Source organism: Natator depressus, chromosome 10 (genome assembly GCF_965152275.1).
Source record: "Natator depressus isolate rNatDep1 chromosome 10, rNatDep2.hap1, whole genome shotgun sequence".
NCBI classification, from domain to species: Eukaryota; Metazoa; Chordata; order Testudines; family Cheloniidae; genus Natator; species Natator depressus.
In genome coordinates, this window is record NC_134243.1 from 864,098 (window position 1) to 886,425 (window position 22,328).

Consider the following 22,328-nt stretch of genomic DNA (forward strand, 5'->3'; position numbering starts at 1 on the left):
TTCTCTCCATTTATTTTAATTAAGTTCGCTCTCTGCTGCCTGGGGAACATGAGAAAAATTAAAAATACCACAAGCAAGCTTGCTTTGTACTTCAGTTTTTCCAACTTCTTACAGCTTATACATGAGTGAGCAACAGGGAAGCCCACAGAGTGGTGCAGGCATTTCCTCTGCTCCATCAGTCCCCAAATAATAAACATAAAATTAAACTCCTGTTAAGAGAATCACAGAAGTCATCATAGCTCTCCTACTGATAGTCACTTTGATCAAATCTTTTATGCAATTTCACAGCTTTCGGAGGGAGTTTAGCATGCACACACTGATCATGTTAGCTGTGGTTTGATTTTTTTCGCCACAGAAACAAAGCATAAAGAATGGCAAAAAACCCAATCTAATCTTCTGCTAGAAGGGTATGTCATGCTTTTTAAAACGAGCTGCCCAGCAGCAGCTGTGGCCGCATGCCCAGCGCTGATGGAGACCTCTTCCCCAGCTCAGACTGCTCACTGCTGCACCTTCTGTGCCAGCACAAGCTCCGAGAGAACCTGTCCAACCAGGAGTACCCTATGGGCACGTTTGCCCTACAGCGCTACCTTGGCGTAGCCGCACCCATGTAGCGTGTCTGGTGAAGGCACGCTATGCCGATGGGTGAGTGCTCTCCCATCGGCGTAGTTGGTCCACCTCGGCAAGAAGCGGAGGCTGTTGGTGGGATAGCGTCTCCCACCGACATAGCGCCCGTGTGGACAGTGCAAAACTTGCATTGCTCTGGAGGGAGGGGGGCAAGGGGCTTTTTCACATCCCCGAGTGATTGAAGTTCGATTGACTTAGGCTGCAGTGTTAACTGCCCTATGTGAACACACTGTTCAGAGTGTGAATCAGCACATTACAACCCTTCTGGGTTTAGATAGAAACGTCCCCCAACATCGCCCAAGGGACCCACTCCTGTCTGCGCTACACACGCTGAGCAGCACAGCTGGGGCGCTGTAGCACTGGAGTATAGAAACTGGCTACAATGACAAGGGTTTTTCCCATTGCTGTACTAAATCCACCCCCTCGACAGGCAATAAATTCTGCCATTGATTTAGTGGTGTCTATGCCAGGGCTGAGGCTGGCGTCACTACTACAGTGGTTTTTCACACCACTGAATGACATACCTAGGTCAACCAAAGTTTTAGGCCTCCAAACAATAAATCACACTGGGCCTGACTTAACTCCCACCCTGCCGGAAGTCAAGGGGAGTGTTACTGGACGCAGCAACGTTATGGTGGTATGGACATGGTGTGAGCGGAGGATCGGGACCGCTGCACTGGGGAGGTTACTATACATCAGAGGGTGCCCTGGTTTCACCTTGCCAGAGTGAGGGGTGTGTGAGGCAGGAAGCAGGTCTCTGGAGTCCCCTCACACATCTGTCTGTCTCTGGTGAGACACCATCCGTGGCTGAAGGCTGCTGGGCTGTGACTTTGGGGGAGCCTACACCAGCCACAGAGGAGGAGCCCACTGGGTTGGTGTAGGCCAGGTAGAAAGAAGAGGACAGCGAGGTGCAGTGCAGGCAGGCGAGACTGAGCAGCCTGTTTGGCTGTAAATGTCACATTGTCACCATCAGTATTATTCTCCTAATAAATATTGCAATAGGTACTAAAAGTGTCACCTACAGGGCGGACGTGTCCCCAGTCCGGCAGCTCGACGTATTTCCAATTCAGACTCCAGCCGTTTAAGTAAGGAGAGAGTGCACTAGGGTAGAAACATTGTTCAAATGTGGGATGCCGGACAAGCCCCAGCAAATCCCCTCTTAGTCAGAAATTGAGTTATTTGGGCTGCTTTCCCTTTCCCTCTCACCACATCTTTCACCGGTTTGGACTCGTTTTCCTTACCAGACAGGGCGATAAAAAGGTAACACTGCCTTTGCAATCGTAATTTCCATTAAGCTGGTCGTCAAACTGGGTATGAACAAAAAAATTAGGAAACCTCAGCCAAGAATTCCGAAGGGCCCTAAACTGGACAATCGACTGCTTGCCGAGCTGTGCTCTCGTCTAATCAGAGCCAGCCACGGTGACTTCGTTTTTGATAGATGTCTGGAAATACCTGAAGCAATCTCTTTACAAAGTTTAATGACCTTGAGTCATTTAGCTTTTGAAATATTTCAACTACCAGGGAATAAAAATGGCGAGATTGTTACAATTATACTCCAGAAGGTCATATCCGTCCAACTTTGGCTAAAGGTCTGAATTTCCTTAAAGCTACCACCTACAAAGAGAGATGAGCCAAGCTTGTTTAACTTGATACCTATTTTGCCCACAAGGATCTTCTGTAAAATATCATAAATGGCATTACGTTTCTCTGCACAGGATGGTTGGCTCTCAGACCATGAGCTTTGCCACTACCAGAGAGAAATTGTTCACATTCCATTCCCTGAATTAAGAGTTCTGTGGTTATTTTAGTGATGCAAGAATCTTATTGGAGCCTCAGAAAGGTTTAAAAATTAAAGGAAATACGGGCAGGGAAGTGCAGCCAGTTCTGTGGCTTGGAATGATCAGCTTCTCCCAGTGGAAACTTTGTAAAGTTTTCCAGAACTCTGGACCTGTTGGCTTTTGCCACCTATTTCAATCTGGCTGGCCTGATGTGCCGGCTCTGCATTTGCAGGGTGACAGCCCTTTGACCTCCATGCACAGATGCTCGTGCATTTCCCAGCAATAGGTGCGTGCAAGCTAAAAGCCTGACTTCAGCCTGACAGAAAAAATTGGGTTTCCTGTAAAATTCACCTTGAATTAAAGTGACTTGGAAGGTGCTTTCTCTCTATCCTCTTTTCTTTGCAGCCTGTTTCCTTTGCTGTCATTCACAGGGTTCACCTGTGTGGTAACACTGGGGAAATCTAGACATAACAAGCCGTGCACTGTGTTAGTCTCTGCAGGGAAACTGCTTTAGATTCTGAGTTGTCATCCCAATAGATAGGATCTAGATAGATGTGGCCTAGGGAAGGTGGAAAAGGAGTGAATTTCCTCTTCAGCTGACATTTTTGCAGCCTCTCCTTGGCTGGTTGTGGTTGTTGCATATATCTTCACTCAGAGAAACTCCAGGTAAATCAAGGACACTGTCAAAATCCTAGGCAAACAATCAGTCCTTCAGATCTTGTTATTTACCATATCTGCCCACAAAGCAGCATTAATCCAGTCTCCAGATCAATCTAACCATTTTCCTGGAGGGAGTGTTCTTTCCCCATACCTGCTCTGTAGGTGTAAGGCCACTGACGTTAACGATCCGGAAGTGCTAAGGAATTGGAAGCCAGAGGGCATCCACAGACCGTTCCCCAAATGTCCAGCCAGTGAAGAAAATCCATTTTCACTCAATAGACAAAGAGAAGAGGTGAGAGTGATCAAATTGGAGGCCTCCCTTCTGCAGATGATGGTTAGTGAGTTTCAGGGGGAGTCACCTGCTGTGAAGCAGGGTTCCAGACAGGGTGGGAAGAACGCTTGCTGGAGGCTGGAGAGATGGGAGCCTGCAGAAAAATCTTATTACTTGAGCATCAGAGACCGCAGGCCGTGAGGTCCCCACGGGAATGTGCTGAGAAGCAGGTTTTGCTCCTGGTTTTGTGTGACAGTCGGGCTTTGCAGACTCACCAGTCTAATGACATCTAGTTCATAGAGACAGTGATTAACCAGCACTGCCGATGAAAAGCAGACTGGCAAGTCAGCAGTGCCAGATTCATCCCAAAAGGAAGTAGGAAAAGCTCCAAGCTGATCTACCAGGCCTCAGGGGAGTCTCCTGGTGGATATTGTTCCAGATTCTCTGGCAATCCAGGCATGCTGCAGAGAGGATGGAGATGGATGATAGCCAGATGCTCTTTTGTACTCCTGCTGGTTTATTTTCCTTGTGCTGTCACTCAGTTACAGCAGCAAAGCGTCAGCTTGATGGCTGCCCCCGACTGGATGTTTCTACCTAAAAAAGCACCATGTGGCTTGGCCTAAATGGCAATCACTAGTATAGAGACGTCCAGGTCTGGATACCAGGGGCTGGTGTAGTGCCAAGGCTGAGGTACAGCAGCAGAGCTGTGTCTAGGGGTGGGTGGGAGGAAGGGGAACGGTATGAAAATGGTGGGGATGCTGTTGGCAGGTTCATTAACAAAGTCAAGAATTGGTCTTGCTGGAATCCTGCAGTCGGAATTGAGGTGCACCAGCAGAACTGGGTTAGGAGCCCAGAACGGACATAGCAGGAAGTGAGGTAGATGAGGACTAACGTGTATTGGCAAGCTGGCCTGGAGGGGCGGTGCCTGTGTATCTGAGAGTGTGCAGTGGGAAGTGGCACAAGTGGGTTGTGAGCGGGTACCGAAGGCCAAGGATGAACTGCTTTGGTCGAGTGATGTGTGGGTCCAGCAGAGGCATTGCAGGGCTTCATGGGGAATCCTGTACATTTCCCCAGTGGGGTCAATCCCGTGCCGAATGCAGCTCTGAAGATGAATCATTTCCGTCTCACTTAGAAAAAGCCTCTCCTCCGTTCTTTCTCGTTATGTAGAAATCTGCTTTGACATAAATATCTGTTGATTCTGAGGTGATTTTGTGCAAACAAGCACTGAGTGACAGACAGAACCTTCATTACACACTTTATTGAGCTCCTTTGGCTGGTTCCACTGCAATATCCATCATGATTACTGCAGAGTTTATCTTATCTGCTCTCAGACCTACAATCTGTGAGTCCAGAAATTGAACTAAAACACAAAAATCAACCTATTGATTCTCAGCATAGTCTCCTTCTGATTATTAGGATAATAATTAAGATGGGCGGAAATTATATCATTCAAATTGTTTTTGACAACATAATCTAAATACAGTTGCAAGCACAGTGAGGCGATGGCAGGAAAACTACCCTTCCTGAGAAACAGGAGACCCCCATCCTTCAGCTAATGTAATTAGCAGCACAGTGAGTGTAGCCACATTGTGTATCCTTTAGGACATATTTACAGCAATATTAAATGGGAAACGAGGGGCTCTACCCACCTTCTCCGGTGTGAGGATTTATAGGCCCCTCTCCCCATGTATCAGGGAAGGCTCTGGGCCCTGTTCTAGTTTATTCTTTTCCCCGTCCTGTCAGATAGAGAACATGATCCTGCTTTTCAGAGCCATCGTTATCAGCTTTACTGTTCCCAGTGATGGATCGGAGTGAGCACGGCCTCTTCTTCCCTCCTGTATGCGCTTTGCAGGAGGCCCTGGCTGAGCCAGGGGAGGCAACCCTGTGTACCGGCACGGTGCTGGCAGAGGCAGAGAGGAGGGATTTGTGGCAGGAATTACAGTGCAGAGCCAAAGGCCTCTTTCATCTGGCCACTGGGGCACCAAGGGACATCTTTGAGCCTTGTGGGGAAGGCTTGTTCAGTACAAAATAAATCAAGAAAATGCAAATAAATAAGTTTTTAAACCTATGTAGCCCTTGAGCCACCAGCTCAGGCCAGGGTGTCACCAGCCCTGTGAGTACCTGGGCCCTGGCTGGCCTTGCACGCACACCGTTTGACGCTGGGCACCTCCCCTGTGGGTGAGCTCAGGGTCAGCCTGCTCCGGACTCTCCCGTGTGCGTCTGTGACGAGTGTGGGAGTGATCCTTTTGAATGTTCTCTTTTAGCTCTGTAGCTATAGCTAGATCTGTGGACTTGGTGGCTATTGCGTTGCTGGCAAACAGCAATTAAGGGGTTCCATCAGTTTGAGCCAGCTTTGTCCTGCAGGAACCCACCCAATGACTGCAGCCAGAGCTGCGTGGCCTGGCGGGGTGAGGCACGGGGGGCCACGCTGGGAGGAGTGCAGGTGTGGGCCTGTCACCTGGCAAGGGTGCCCTGGAGAGAGAGCTCACAGGGGCAGCTCACCCGGAGCTGAAACGGGCTGAGCCCAGTGGTATGGTGACGCGGAAGGTGTTTATATTTAAGTTGGCTGTGCTCACGTGCCAGCCCCAGCTGTACTGGGAGCACATTGCAGAGCGAGGGCTCAGCCTGGAGCCCGGAGCAAACTCCCACCAAAGAGACGCACCAGGCTGGCTGTTACTCTCCAGCCCTGATAGACAGCAGAGTAACGAGCCCGTTCTGCCACAGTGACAAAGTGTTATTTGTGTTTCAGATGCCACTAACTCAGACAATTAATGTCAGCGGGCTGTCATTGTGCAACGGCTAATAACTAAGCGAAAGGAGACGTGTTGGTCAATTAGCAGCTATGTGATCTGACAGTCCTTGCAAAGGGCAGATCAAGCTGCCAGCCCCTCTGGCTAATGTCATTAAGTTTAGAATCTTGTCAAGCCTCTGTTGAAGGCCCGGATAGTGCCCATTAGAGCAGGATGAACTCCCCCCGCGGGACCTTCCCGCCCCGCAGCCACCACTCCTTGTTTTCAGACCTGAGGTTAGCTTGGGCACTTGGCCTGGCTTCAGGAACCTGCTGATGCCGAGGGCCAGTTTGGAACCGCTGGCTGCCAGCATTTCTGTCCACTGGGTCACGTCCATAGGCGCCCAAACGTGGACTTAGGCTCGGGACTTCAGGGCCTCGTTTTGAACATTTCAGCCATGACGTTCCCTGGCTTCCGCTCTGGAAATTTGTTACGGGCTCCTCATTGATCATTCATGTAGAGAGCCTCCAGCATCCTGTTGTCCCTTTCCACCCCCCACTGTGTTAGCCAAGAAAGCCAAGTGCTGGTCTGGTCCCATCTGTGCCCCTGTGACTGTGGGAAATCTCCCCCCATTCCATATTGTCCTCGCTCCACTGCCAGGAACTAGAGAGAGGCCTTTTCCCCGGCTTGTGGCTGCATTTAAAAGGGGGCAGGCACCTCTGCCTGGATAGCCTGCTCCTCTCCCTAAATGCCTTCTGCCCCGACAGTTACTGTGTATCCAGCCAGAGCCTTGTGGCCAGGGATTGCCTGTTCCCCAGCAGGAGGCACTTACTGGAGGTCAGGCAGATGTTGCATACACTGTAAACAGGCAGCCAGCACAGCGACCAGTCCTCTCATCTGCACCGGGCTGCATTAGCATTTCCAAGAGCAGCTGCACTGCCGCTTGGAGGTAGGGGCGGCAGCCACATGGATGCAGTGCGCAGGGTGCAGGCTGCCAGGCAGCGGGGCTGGGGCAGGGCAACCTGGGTCGTGGGGAAAGAGTAAATGTTCTATACAGCATCAAGCGTGCAAGTCAAAGACAGGCTAACTGAACTCCTGGGCAGCCTGCGACCCCTGCTTCTCTTGTACCCTGGGTCCCCTGGCTTCTGAGCATCGGCCCTCCTGGTCCTGCTCCTCCCCAGAGGTTTCCTTCTGGAGACAACAAACAAGACTTCAGTGCTCCACTTGCTTCAGCTCTCGTGCGGCTCTAAGTCACAGCTGTGGTCACTGCAGCAGCGTATCTGCCTCTAGCCGCTCCCCTGGCAGCAGGGGACGTACCTCACAATACGGTCCTGCAGGCATTGGTGAGCCCGTCATGGTGCCACCTCCAAGCTACTCCTGTCTAGAAGCAGAACTCAGGCCCGAGTGGGGACCCGGTCCATCCTTTGGTCTGGCGAGGAGCCTGTACGAGCACATCGCTGCAGCGTCTGAGCATGTGGGGAACCAAAGCCTGAGAGATGCCCACGCCCTACCCCGAGAGTGAGCACGCAGCACGCGGGGCTTGAGGCTCGCTGCCACTGCGTGTACGCCAGGGCAGAGGACGAGCCCTACCCAGAGCAGGGCTCTCAGCGGTAGCTCGGTAACTGGCCTTGCTGCATGGAGGGGTGGCTGGCCTGGCCCACGCATGCAGCTGAGCCGAGCCTGTCACTGGGGGGCGAGGGTCTCTGGCGACTGGCCGCTGCAATGGGGCAGCAAGCGCTGGGCACGTTCCAGAGAGCAGCACTGGCCCCTTCCCACCCTAGGCTTTTGGTCAAGCACCCAAAGGGGCAGCACCTTCATAGAATCATGGAAGATTAGGGTCGTCCTGCGTCACTGTGTCCCGTTCCATTGCCCTCTCAATCTGGCTTGAATCCCGTCAGTTCCGCGTTCAGCCAGCTATGGAATTACCTGAGCACCATGATCCCAATGAAGAGCCTGGCACAGCCGGCTGAGGCAGCAAAAGCATCCCTGACTTGGCATGATGGAGCCCTGCTGGGGGAGACTGGAGCACCCCAGCCTGGGGGACGGAGCCTGGGCCCAGGAGCTAAGGCCTGTGTGCAATCGCTCTGCCTGCTGCACATGAATGATGCCAGGGTTAGGCAGACAGGACCCTTTCTGCCCCCCCCCCCCACGTTTGTCACCTTGGTCTAAGGGGCTGGGAGAGTCTTAGCACACATGACAAGCCCCCAGGCAGCTCTATCTGAGCCCCAGGACAGGCATTGGTGCCAGCCAGAGAAGTAGAAACAAGCATTGTCCCCTTGGAGGGACCCTGCTGAGTGCACGAGGGACTCCCCAAGGAAGGACCATCCAGGCTGCTGAATTCCAGGGATTAGAATCTTTCTTGCTTTGCTTCGTCTCATGATACCTGTATAATTAGTGCACAAGACCCTTGGCTTTCTCTGCTGTGGTTTCTATGGCGAAAGCAGGCCAGAGCCCCTGTATGTAAAACCCAGGAACAAAATCAGCTGATCAGTGTTATAACAGTGCAAAGAGGGAGCGAGTGCCTGCTGGGAGCCCTGTACCCTGCCATCACAACGGGGCAACTGCCTCTGAAGTGAGCACCTAGGAAGTCCTAAGGGATGTGTCACCGTACTATGGTCTTCCCTCGGGAGAAGTCTAGAGGACAGTTTCCATAGCCTCAGCCACATTGCGGTGGGAGTAATTTACCTTCACGCAGTTCAGTTCTCTTATCATCGCAGAGTGCAATGGCTTGCATCCCCTATTGTAGGCTTTCTTTGTAAGCATTCTGTCTTCTTAACAAGACAACACAGGGAAGTCTTAAATGATGAAGCTGCAGTGACAGCCTGCCCTTCCCGGGAGCTTAGCCGCACACCTCTGGAGAAGCCCCTGTTATGACTTTTGCAAGATCAGGAAAACTATCAAATTAGAAATATACCTCGGAGCCCAGACAGTGTAATATCTGCATATGACAGAGCCTCCAATTGCAGCCACAGGAATGTTAGAGGATTTGTGAAAAATTAACACTATTTCTTCTTCAGTTCAATAGCGAAAGCCAGGAAACAGGACCTCACAATTCTCTTTGTGGTACAAACAAACAAAGGATGTATATGACCAGTATGGCATGTGCTGTAGCTCATTCCCACCTGACCTGTCACCCGCTTTTCCTTTGTTGCTGGGCATTACTGCAGCTTTGATGCTTGGGTCCTCTGACACGTACGACATTTGGTATCTCTGAGACATACCAGGGCAGGGGGAGGCATTCGACATGCTTTTAACAACCTGTTCCCATCCCACTTGGCAGTGCTCAAGGGCTTAAAGAAATCACACAGCATGAACCAGAGCACCAGCTGCAGAGGATAATGATCATATATTGCACGGGACATGCTAGTGTATGTGTGTGTATTGCAGACACATCAGCCCCTGGGTGCGTAGTACATTGATACAGCACTGGCCATCCGGAAGGGTTTTTCCTAACAGCAGGCCTGGCAGAAAGCATGATGGATGGGGCAGCTCGGCAGTTCAGCACCAGGAATTCTGAGGCCACGTGTCTCAGGCAGATGTGAGGCGTCCTCCTCTCTGTGCAGAAGTGGCTGTTGCTAGCCTCTCTTCATGAAGACATCTCAGAAATGCTGAGTGGTTGACGTTGGTGGTTGGGATTATTTTTGCTTCCCCATAACTGGAGAATCTCATTACAGCAGTTTTCCTTCAGGAAATTGATGCTTTAATATTCAGTCTTGTCAGCTGAGGGGCTAAATTTTATTCCTAGAATAACATTTAATTAAACACTCTGGCTCTCTGTCTGTGATGCATCAGTGAGCCACATACATGGACTTACCTTCATCAGCTCTTTTAAAATCAGCCAGAACTGAAGTTAGAATAAACTGTAAAATTTATGGACTGTACCCTCCCTTTTTAATTAGCACTGTGAGTGCGTGGCCCGAGCCTTCGGGGCCTGGGGAAGGAGCCATTTCTTTGTTTACTGGGAGCTATCACACTTCACTGCCTGGTCCAGCCACATCCCCCTAGATGGAGCTGTGCAAAAACATCTGAAGGCAGCAGAATATCCTATTGCCCAGGCAAAGCCCAAACTACTGTAGAAAATTCCTGGTTTTGCTCTTTGTTCACCCGTGGGAAGGCCCTGTGCTGTTCCCACTATTCTACAGACTGAAGAGGCTGTTCCTGGGCCACAGCCACCTGCAGAGCTGTGTGTCGCAGAACCAGAAAAACAGGATTGCCACCTTGCTGGTAACTAGACTCCCAAGGCCCCACCCCTGCTCTGCCTCTTCCCGTGAGCCCCTGCCCTTAGAATCATAGAATATCAGGGTTGGAAGGGACCTCAGGAGGTCATCTAGTCCAACCCCCTGCTCAAAGCAGGACCAATCCCCAACTCAATCATCCCAGACAGGGCTTTGTCAAGCCAGGCCTTAAAAACCTCTAAGGATGGAGATTCCACCACCTCCCTAGGTAACGCATTCCAGCGCTTCACCACCCTCCTAGTGAAAAAGTTTTTCCTAATATCCAACCTAAACCTCCCCCACTGCAACTTGAGACCATTACTCCTCGTTCTGTCATCAGCTACCACTGAGAACAGTCTAGATCCATCCTCTTTGGAACCCCCTTTCAGGTAGTTGAAAGCTGCTATCAAATCCCCCCTCATTCTTCTCATCCGCAGACTAAACAATCCCAGTTCCCTCAGCCTCTCCTCATAAGTCATGTGTTCCAGACCCCTAATCATTTTTGTTGCCGTCCGCTGGACTCTCTCCAATTTGTCCACATCCTTTCTGTAGTGAGGGGCCCAAAACTGGACACAGTACTCCAGGTGTGGCCTCACCAGTGCCAAATAGAGGGGAATGATCACGTCCCTCGATCTGCTGGTAATGCTCCTACTAATGCAGCCCAATATGTCGCTGGCCTTCTTGGCAACAAGGGCACACTGTTGACTCCTATCCAGCGTCTTGTCTACTGTAATCCCCAGGTCCTTTTCTGCAGAACTACTGCTTAGCCAGTCAGTCTCCAGCCTGTAGCGGTGCCTGGGATTCTTCTGTCCTAAGTGCAGGACTCTGCACTTCTCCTTGTTGAACCTCATTAGATTTGTTTTAGCCCAATCCTCCAATTTGTCTAGGTCACTCTGGACTCTATCCCTACCCTCCAGGATATCTACTTCTCCCCCCAGCTTAGTGTCATCTGCAAACTTGCTGAGGGTGCAATCCACACCATCCTCCAGATCATTAATGAAGATGTTGAACCAAACCGGCCCCAGGACAGACCCTTGGGGCACTCCTCTTGATACCGGCTGCCAACTAGACATCGAGCTGTTGATAACTACCCGTTGAGCCCAACAATCTAGCCAGTTTTCTATCCACCTTATAGTCCATTCATCCAATCCATACTTCTTTTACTTGCTGGCAAGAATCCTGTGGGAGACCATATCAAAAGCTTTGCTAAAGTCAAGGAACAACATGTCCACTGCTTTCCCCTCATCCACAGAGCCAGTTATCTCATCATAGAAGGCAATCAGATTAGTCAGGCATGACTTGCCCTTGGTGAATCCATGCTGACTGTTCCTGATCACATTCCTCTCCTCCAAGTGCTTCAAAGTGGATTCCTTGAGGACCTGCTCCATGATTTTTCCAGGGACTGAGGTGAGGCTGACTGGCCTGTAGTTCCCCAGCTTCTCCCTCCTTTTCCTTCTCTGCCTCTTCCCCCAAGGCCCCGCCCCTGTCATTTGCTCCTGTCCTCCCCTCACCGGTCACTTGCTGTATTGTCTCTACCTCTGTTGCACCAGGGAACTGGGTTCCCTCTGCCTCAGGGCTGGGACGGGAGCTGCTGCAGCCTGACACGGAGCCTGCCTGCAGGTTAGAGGTGGTCCCGATTGAGCAGGGGCCGGGGCAGATTAATGACCTGGTGCCTCCCCACACCTCGTGCTAACTGGGCTTTTGGTGTCTGGTCAGTTCAAGCCAAAAACCAGACTGTAAGGTAAAATCCGGATGGTTGGCAACCCTACATAGAAAAGACCTATTAACTGAGGTCCCATCCCAGCCCTTCCCTGGGAGCCAGGGCAGGCTCCTTTCTGGGTGCACATGTGCGAGTTCGTGCTAGCTTTCTGTCCCAAGCAACGGGGCTTCTGCCACAGCCTGGGAGATCTTGTGGGGCTGGGGAGATCGCACCGGCAGGGAATTTTCCTGATCTTTATTTTACGTTCCCATTTTTCATTCCTTCCCATTATGCCGCACCGCGCCTGGTCTCCATCCCCACATGGCATCTGTCAGGCTGCTATCTGAGGCCTGTCTCCCCTCGCTCCCCAAATTGTCACTAAACCAACCCGTCCTCCCGCAGGTGTCAGCTCCCCCACCCCAGTGATCAGTCCCCTTTCCTACCTTTGAGCTCTCACCAGGTTCCCAGTCTGTTGCTGGTAAGGAGGTGCCTGGCTGGTCTCCATGTGCGGGAATGGTGGCACTGGGGGTCACTCCTGCCTGCTCCAGTCTGGTGCTGCTTTGGTGTATCCTGCCCTCCCTGAACCACTGCTGCCTCACCATGGCACAAGCTCATCTCTTCTCTGCCCCCCCCGCCCCGCCAGGCCCCACTAGCCTCTCTCTTTCTCCCTCCCAGCTCTGGAGTACTTCCCCCAGAGCTGTCAGCTCTGCTTCCAAACTGGAATCTCACTTGCTTGTTTCCTGCCCACGTTTCTAACCTCTCCAGGCCCCTTTATGGCATCTCTGTGCCCTGGCGCTGGCAGCTCTCCAGGTCAGTGCTGTCCTCAGTCTCACCCAGCAAGTGTCACTGGCTAAAGGGTCGTGGGTTACTAAGTACCAGGCGATGCCATGGCACGGATTGCATGGCCAGGAGCAACCGTTCCACTCATCTAGTCCGACCTCCAGCTCAGGGTGGCCAGCGCAGGAGAGGAAAGGAAGAGCAGCTCCCGGGGAGGTGCCGGTTATGACAATTGGGCCTATAACTTTTTGTCTGCTGGGGAATAACCATGAACAGTAGGTCAAATTATTTTTAATAAAGAATGTTATAAATAGGTGCAAGAAATCCAAACAGAAAACCAGACTTAGTCCAAACACAAAGGCCTCCTGCTGTACCTCAAGGACTGTGTTGAGATCATGCCTGGTAAACCAGAAAATGTTGGTCCAGAAATTAATGAACCTGAATTGGTCTGTTGGAAACTTGGCCTAATTGGTGGACAAAATAACGAGGGGCTGGTCTGTCCACCCACCACTCCCTTTGTGGGTCCTGAAAGAAAGAGACTTTGGGGGGAAAATAAAGAAGAACAGACAGAGGCTAGTGGAGCGAGCTTCCCCATCATGGCTGCCAAATCCCATTTCCTGGGACCCCGGGCCTTCGTCACCCTGACTCTGAGAGCTGTCCTGAGCAGCCCAGGCCAGCAAGAGGGATCCAGGCGACATGGCCACCCCTACTGGCTCCAGCTGAATGCCAACCACCACCTGGGATGAGACAGGGTCAGACTGTAACAACAACAGCTCCAGGCCATGTCAACTGACTTTTCTTTCCCCCCAAAGGACAGTTATTACCATCTTTGAGACCAGCTACGGGACTCTCAAGGAAGGCCCCTTTTTCTCCTAAAACCCTCTCCAGCTAACGGAAAATGGGTCGAGGGATGGGAGTAAAATGAAAGCCTGATTGAACACTTGACATTTCAAATGCTGCAACTGTTTTCCCTTCTTTTCTGTATCTCTAATAAAAGGGTCACGGGCTGTGGAATGGCGTTTGCCGTGGTACCACACGGGCTGTGGAATGGCGCGTTTGCCGTGGTACCACACGGGCTGTGGAATGGCGCGTTTGCCGTGGTACCACACGGGCTGTGGAATGGCGCGTTTGCCGTGGTTCCACACGGGCTGTGGAATGGCATGTTTGCCAAACCCCAGACTGTGGGGTTTAACACTGTTTAATGTCGGACAGTGACTGGCTTCGGTCAACGTCTTTGGGCCCCTATATCCCATCGTTATGAACATAACAGGCCTGGGAAGGCTAGTGAGGAGGTGGCCTCTCGTTACAAAGCACTTCAGGAGTTCAAAAGCCTGGCAGATTCAACAGACAGTAGAGTGGGGAAAGCCAGGGGCTGGTGTCTCTGATGATTTGTTATTTATCCGCCATTCCTTGCAGATCGCAGAATATCGGAGTACAGATGTGTGAATAACTGAAAGGAAACATCTACCCGCATCGCTGCAGAGCAAAGAGACGGAGTGAGAGAAAAGCCAGATCGCAATGCAGCTGATGAGGCACATCTGGGTGCACTGAAACAGGAGCAGGAGAGAAAAGAGAGTCAGGGCCAAGCCCGGTGTGTGCAGCCCCAGGGCTGAGGAGGTGCCAGCATGCTGCAGGGGCGAAGTCCTGCTCTGCTGGCACCGCAGTTACTAGCCGTGGAGACAGACAGACAGGCAGGTGTCCACTGCAATTGGCTTGGCTTTGCAGATGATTTGGCTTTAAGGTGCACAGAGGCTCCTGCTGCCGCCTGGTGGCAGATGGAAGATCGGGAGGCAGGGTGCACATTGGACAAGAGTTGGCAGCCCGCACCATGCTGCTTGCCAGGGGCTCCCAGTCAGGGCATGTGGTGTGCGGTATGGGGGAGCCTGGCTATTGGGTGAGTTACAGCTGTGAAAGTGCAGAGCTCGAAGAAGTGAGACGAGAACCAACAGGCTGATGGGGGTGGCAGCCACAAGGCAAGTCTGGGCGAGGCGGCTCTGGAGGGCACATAGGTGGGGGCAGCAGGGCTGGGCCAGCTCTGGAGGACAGGTGGGGGAGAGGTGGGGAAGAGGGGTGGGGGTGGCACAGGGAACCCACAATTGTTTTTTTCATGATCTGTAAGATTTTACTGTACATTTTCTAACTATTTGAAAAGCTTTGTCTGTTGCTGACAGGAGGCGAATTGCCCACGTGCGCCTTCCAGCAGGCCAGCTGCACCGGCTGTGCTATTCGGGTGCCCCTGACTGCAGCTGGAGAGTGAGGCCAGGGTGGGACGTGTCAGGGGTGATCTATGGTTTCGTTCTCCTGAAGGACAGTGTCCCGGCTTGTCAAACCCTTCAGTGGCGTGGAGCCTGCAGACCCTTTACAGGTTGTGCCACTCCCCCGCTGTGCTGCCACGGAGCCCCCTTTGCATTCAGAATCAGCCAGCAGCTGCTCACTGCCAGGGGGACCAGGAGGCAGCCACGCGTCTGCCCCTTCCCGAGTTCGCAGGGCTGGGTAGCGGGCAGAGATGCTGGCACGCTGGGATCTCACTGGCTATCCCCGACTGCCCAGGCAGTCCTCTGGGTCCAGCATGGGGTGCTGCGCAGGACCCTGCTCTCATTCAAGTCACCGGAAATGTTGCCATTGGCTTCCGTGGGAGAGGCTCGGGCCAATGCACCGTCCTTGTTCCCCTGTTTCTGAGCAGGTTCCTGCAGGGCCCCTGGGGCTGGGGAGTGGGTTGCAGGTGGCATAAAGGGCAGTGGGAACAGTTGAGAGGGTCCCCCCTGAAAAGCAGAGTACAGCTGGGCTGCACCCAGCAGTGTGAGAGGGCAGCACGCAGAGGGGTGGATGGGAAGCTGGGCTGCAGGGAAGACAGAAATGGCTGCTGGGCCCTTCTCATTCGTGGCTTGGAAGGCAAATAACGAAGTCACTTAATTCTTTTTTGGGAGAAGAGCTGGAGCAGCCGTTCTGGGGCCTGCAAGTGAATCCCTGACAGACAGAGCTGAGCAGAAGGGTCTAACCCTGCTCCCACCGGAGTCAACGGGAGTTTTGCTATTGGCATCAGTGGCGCAGCTCTGGGTCCTTCAGGAAGAGTTCAGATTGTGGGCAACAGAAGTTCCTGCTCACACGAGATTCAGGCCTGGAGCTCCACGGGGGGCGTGGGCCAGGGCTGTGAGTGCCAAAGACTGGAATAGTAGGGCTGCAGGTCCAGGAGAGCTGGGTGGAGTCCTGCACCCGGCTGTGCTGCCTTGTGTCCAGGGGAAGCCAACCCCTCATCTCTCCGCGTTAGCCCTGGCTCTTACCAGCCCTATTAGTCCTTTAGTTTCATGAGCACTAAATTCACTCACAGATTTTATATATAGATATATAAGGCATGCTGTTGTAAAACCTGCCAACTGAGCACTCCCCGGAGAAATGGAATGCAGCCGCTCCTCGGAGGAAGTGCTGGTTCTGCACTGTTTGTCTATCAAAGGTTTGGCAAAGTCTGGAGCGCGAGTAGTGTTGTGTCTGTGCTCGGCCCCTCTCGAGTCCCAGATAGGCCCCAGTCCTGCAGCCCCTGAAGTCAACAGCTGCCCTTTCTAGAGATCTGGACAATGGTATTAGTGACAACTGCCCTCTGCCACGGGCCTGGGCCCTTGGATGCATGGTCCGCAGGGATACAAAGGGAATCACACTGAAATGCTTACAGGCTTCCTGCAGGGACTCCACAGAGCCTGGGCTGGGGTGGGCAGGCAGCGGCTCTGTGAAGGACTACATGGCTCAGCAACGCTGCTAGCCCATCACTACATTACCATGCACTGTCTTGTATTGGAGCTATTTACAGGCGTGTATACAACACGTATCCTCTGCACAACTGAGTCTGCGGACTCTGGAGCAATTCCAAGCCATGCCAGCACCAGGCCAGGCAGCTGGGGGGAGTCTGGCTAAGGTGCTGGCACATAGGGAAGCAGCTGGTGAGCGGGTGGGATGCTCTGCAGAATGCCTGAAATTTGGCGACACAGCACATGAGTCAAGCCACGGAAGCAAAGTGTTTTCATGGCCAAGGGCAGCCCGGCAGATTCGGAGCGAGGAAGAGGCTGTTGCTAACCCATAGTTTTGGTTGGCAAGGATGGGATGTGGGCGCTGGTGCCAGACATGCTGCTAGCACTTGCTGCTCCTCGCCTTTGGAGCCAGCTCGTTTTCTCCTCTTTCTCCCTTCGCTTGCAGGTCTTTGTTCTGTTGGGATTGGGCAGGAGTTTGGTCTCCCTGCTCTTTGCATGCCAGCTGGGCATAGGGAGTGCAGGCTGGCTCGTGGCTGAGGCAGAAGGCTCATCCCAGAGATGCTCCGGGCTGCTGGGCTATTGTTTCTACCTGGCCCACCAAGAGGCTTGAAGTAGTTTCCATCATATCCAGGGTTTACAGTTTGGTTCAATGGCTCTCAGCCCCCCCATGTACACATTGTTCCAGCCCCCTGCACAGAGAGCTTGTAATTAACAACCCAGCGTTACATAACAGCAAGGGGTGCGTGCTGACAGCTGCAGACAGCCACACTCTGTTCTGCCCCCTGAAGGCCAGGGACCGGCCTTCCCAAGCGGAGGCTGTCTCCACAGCCAGTCCAGTATCCCTTTACAGCCACGGTGCCACGTCACGCACCCTTCCATGGGCACAGCGCCTTCCACAACCATGCACCGCACCACATGCCCACAGGCCTGCGCCAGGCAGCCTCCCGTTCTTATGAAAACAAACACAGCTGGGGCATCTCCTCCCTCTGCAGCTGGTTCTGGAACTGGCGTTTGCTATTACTGGCACACGCGTGGTCAGAAATAGGGCTGCAAATCTGGTTCTGGTTGCTTGGGAGAATGTTCTCCTGTCACTGTTGCTTCCTGAAGCTCCTCCTTCCAGGAGGCCGCAGTCTGCTGCCAGCTGTCTCCCTGGGTGGGAAGGAACAAACGTGTCTCTTGGAACGGCTTCCTGCCACACTGCTTCCGAATGGCATTTGTCTCCTTCAGGCGGAAATTAGCAATTCACTTTCAGTCTCTGTCGTGGATTCGGTGGCACTCAGTGCTCGGGCTCGGGGCAGCTGGCAGCGAGACACAGCATCTCATCACCACAGCTCGCGCTGCATCCCATCGTTACAGTCACAGTTTTCTTTTGCCTGCGTTGTCTGGCAGAAGGGTGGTACTGACGGCTGACTCTGGACAATCGCTCTAGGTATGTTCACAGCCGTACCTCTCATACTGTTGTCGGGGCTCCACGTTTCTTGCACAGTTTTGGAGTCCCTGCCTGTTTTCCTCTCCTGCCCATCCTCCATAGTCTGCTGGCTGGTGACCCAATGGATGGCTTCCTAGCGCTCCTTGTTAACAGAGGCCTGCATCTGCAATTGCTCCTGTTCCTGTTCCTTGTCTGGCTTTTTCAAACAGAGCTTCACACACTCTCAGCACAGGCCTGTGTCCCAGCTTAGCTCGGCAGCCCCCACCAGCCTGTCTCTAACCAGGTCATTTCTTAAGGGGCCACAATTGGAAGAGTGGCTCTTGAGCGTCAGCTCAGCATTGATTCCTTGGATGTTGCTGGGTGCGGCAGAGGAACCTTTCAAGGTTTCGTTCTGTCTTGGGACACACTAAGCTTCAAACTGTGGCAGAACCTGTTGAAATCAATGGTATCCGGGAGCGAGAGCTGAGTACAGTTACAAATACCTAGAGCCTCTGCACCAGCTACAGTTAATAATAAGGCCCCTTTCCTTGCATTGCTCCTTGTGTTTGCATCCACTGTGGTCCTGGACAGCAAGGGCTGCTGTCTGAAACACTTCCATGATGCCTCCACATTGTCCCCAAACCTGCTCTCTAGTAGGGTGTCAGGGCACCTGGCCACACCGAGCGTGCACGTCAGGTGTCTGAAAAATTCTGCACACTCAGGCTGTAAAACACTTCCAGGCTGTTCCCAGAGCTGCCCCTCCTGGTGCCATGTGCATTTCTGCTCCCTAAGGCCTGGAGAGCTTGTAGTTCCCATCTCAGTCATGTTGTATTGAGACATTACATACCAGCGCTGGGAGCTGGCCACAGTCTGTTCTGCCCCTGCCCTCTGGAACCCTGCCTTCCAGCATGGAGGGGGCCTGGTCTCTGCAGCCAGCCCCACGCCCATGCCCAGCACTGATGCTGCTCCATGTGGCCAGGCAGGAAGGGCTGAGGAAGAAGCCGGCCAGAAGCCCTGTAGGGAAGCAGAGGCAGACGAGCAGCCTTAGGGACACGACTGTTCCCTTCATTCGAACAAAGTTCTGGGGTTCTTTACCCTCTGACAGCAGTGACTTCTCTCCTTCTGCCAGGAGTAGCCGTGCGTTTCCTGGTCACCCCTAGACCTTTGTGCTGGGAACAGTGTCTGGCTGTATGAGTGCCGGGGGCCTCCAAGCTACACGACTCAGCCTTTTTGTCCGTACTTGTCAGAGATTCCCCCAATGCCTTTGAGGGGCAGGAGGCTCGAGCGCTCAGGGTGACGCAGGGACTTATGTGCTCTCCCATCCTTTGAGAACTCTTTCTGTTCATTGGCCAAGGATATCCCCATGAGTGCCAGGGAAATGCACTCTTGGGCCCCACCTTGCTTTTGGCAAGCTCTGGACACTTTCTCTTCTTGCTGTTCTCTGGGTCCTGCATTCCTCTGTCTCTAGTGTCTGCTCATACCAGTCCCTGCTCCCCTCCCCAGTCCCAGTCCAGCCTGAGAGAGGGCATGGCTGACTGTCTGGGTAACAAGTCAGCCAGCTCTCTCCCTGCCTGGGTAGACAAAGCAAGACAGCGAGCTTGGAAACCGGACTCAATAGTGACTCTGGACACATCCACCCTAGAACGTAAGAGTCAGACCAAAGGTCCATCCAGCCCAGTATCCTGTCTTCCCACAGTGTCCAATGCCAGGTGCCCCAGAGGGAATGAACGGAATAGGGCAATCATTGAGTGATCCATCCCCTGTCGCCCATTCCCAGCTTCTGGCAGACAGAGGCTAGGGACCCCTGCCCATGAAAACACCCTACATGAAAACCCTTCGCTCCACAGGCACCACGTGGAGCAGAGGGGGAGGAGGGATGCAGATGGAGGTGTTGTCTAACAGGGTGTCTGGAAGCTGCACATGCCTGCAGCACCCTGTACCCCCTCATCAAAGCAAGATTGCTCCTCTGTAGCCCAGTGCAGAACTCCCTTCCAGCTGAGATGCAAAGAGCCGGCTCTAATTGAGTCATTAAGGCTATGCCTGGATGTTCCTTCTTGCTGGGTTTATGTTATTGGGCAGACACAGATGGACTTTGTGCCATCTTGCACCTTAGGATGATGCATAAAGGTACCATGGAGAGACATGGATTTTACTGCAGGAATCGCGAGGGTTGTAACTGTGGCCGTGTCCGAAGAGGTAATTGCTTGCCAGGGAGACGCAGCGTTGTAAGTGTACAAGAGGAAGAGGGACCCTCGTGTCAATGCTTGTGCCACTGCCTTGCTGCTGTGTGCAGAGCCGTGGAACTGGGCTGTGGTGTGTCAATAACATAAAGCCAAATGGTCTGGAAAGCAAACAGTTACTGGAACAGAGAGGTGTGGAAATTCCTTTAGTCTGGTTTTCAACCCACAGCTCGTTACTCCTACAAAGCCAAACCCAGAACCCTCAACCCTCATCAGCATGAGAACTTGCCCCCCTCCCCTGTCCTTTTGGCATAGCATAGGGGAGCACTCAGTGTCGAGCAAACCAATACCCAGTGTGACTGGAGATTTGCTAGGATTTTATTAATTTACAAATCAATTCATTAATTCCTTTCTCTGGCAGCCCCAGAACAGCCAGCCCCTCTAGTGTGTAATGGAAGTGAATGTTTGCCACGTGCTAGCAAGTGACCTGTCCTAATGCGCCCTATCTTTAGCCACTAACATGAGTACTAAATTACATAGATACTAGCACTCTCGGCTCACACTTTCCATCAGTACATTTCAAGGCACTTTGTTGTTATCTGTATTTTACAGAGGGGGAAACTGCGGCACGGAGCAGGGCTGTGACTGGCTCGAGGTCACACAGCCGCCAAGCAGCAGAGCCAGGCATCGAATCCAGGTCTCCTGAGTCCCAGTCCAGTGCTCCATCCACGCGGCCACAAGGCATTCAGGAACTGAGGCAGGGTGGGATGAGAACTACTCAGGCACAGGGCGGGGGTGTTGGAGGGAGGGCACTGGGGTCAGCTCAGACCTTTCGGAGGCTCACAGGGAGTGAAGGCCACGTCCTCCCTTATCTGAACTGGCCTGGGTCTGCTACAAGGCCTGGGGATCAGCCTGGGCAGGCTCTGCCATGTTAGGGTCAGCCTGGCTCAGCTGCCAGTGTCCAGCAGAGGACAGTTCATCAGCACATGCCTGGGGCATCACCATATAAAGGGAAGGGGCAGGTTCCTGTCTAGCTTGAAGTATTGTTACCTGCCGATCTGAAAGTGCTGAGCCCAGCTCATGGAAGGGTTGAAAGTTCCACTTGCATTTAGTAGGGATCCGGACGCACAGCTATTCTCACTCTCCCTGGGCTCTTGCTGTCTCCGATGGTCACTTATAGATTCATAGGCTTTAAGGTCAGAAGGGACCATTATGATCATCTAGTCTGACCTTCTGTACAACACAGGCCACAGAATTTCACCCACCACTCCTACAAAAAACCTCTCACCTATGTCTGTGCTACTGAAGTCCTCAAATCGTGGTTTACAGACTTCAAGGAGCAGAGAATCCTCCAGCAAGTTACCCATGCCCCATGCTACAGAGGAAGGCGAAAAACCTCCAGGGCCTCTTCCAATCTGCCCTGGAGGAAAATTCCTTCCCAACCCCAAATATGGTGATCAGCTAAACCCTGAGCATATGGGCAAGATTCATCAGCCAGATACTACAGAAAATTCTTTCCCACCCCATCTAACATCCCATCACAGGCCATATGGGCCTATTTACCATGAATATTTAATTACCAAAACCATGTTATCCCATCATACCATCTCCTCCATAAACGTATCGAGTTTAATCTTAAAGCCAGATAGATCTTTTGCCCCCACTGCTTCCCTTGGAAGGCTGTTCCAAAACTTCACTCCTCTGATGGTTAGAAACCTTCGTCTAATTTCTAGTCTAAATTTCCTGGTGGCCAGTTTATATCCATTTGTTCTTGTGTCCACATTGGTACTGAGCTTAAATAATTCCTCTCCCTCTCCGGTATTTATCCCTCTGATATATTTATAGAGAGCAGTCATATCTCCCCTCAACCTTCTTTTAGTTAGGCTAAACAAGCCAAGCTCCCTGAGTCTCCTTTCATAAAACAAGTTTTCTATTCCTCAGATCATCCTAATAGCCCTTCTCTGTACCTGTTCCAGTTTGAATTCATCCTTCTTAAACATGGGAGACCAGAACTGCACACAGTATTCCAGGTGAGGTCTCACCAGTGCCTTGTATAACGGTACTAACACCTCCTTATCTCTACTGGAAATACCTCTCCTGATGCATCCCAAGACCGCATTAGCTTTTGTCACGGCCATATCGCATTGGCAGCTCATAGTCATCCTATGATCAACCAATATTCCAAGGTCCTTCTCCTCCTCCGTTACTTCTAATTGATGTGTCCCCAGCTTATAACTAAAATTCTTGT

The 22,328-nt window shown here is 52.4% G+C and overlaps 1 long non-coding RNA gene across 1 annotated transcript in view; it reads left to right on the forward strand.

Moving 5' to 3' along the window:
* The window catches only part of LOC141994327 (uncharacterized), a 136,842-nt gene extending 122,443 nt beyond the window's left edge, over positions 1-14,399 (forward strand). Inside the window, exon 4 of the long non-coding RNA XR_012641096.1 lies at positions 14,169-14,399. This is a non-coding gene — a long non-coding RNA (uncharacterized LOC141994327). The remainder of the gene's footprint in view (positions 1-14,168) is intronic.
* The last annotated feature ends 7,929 nt before the right edge of the window (positions 14,400-22,328 follow it).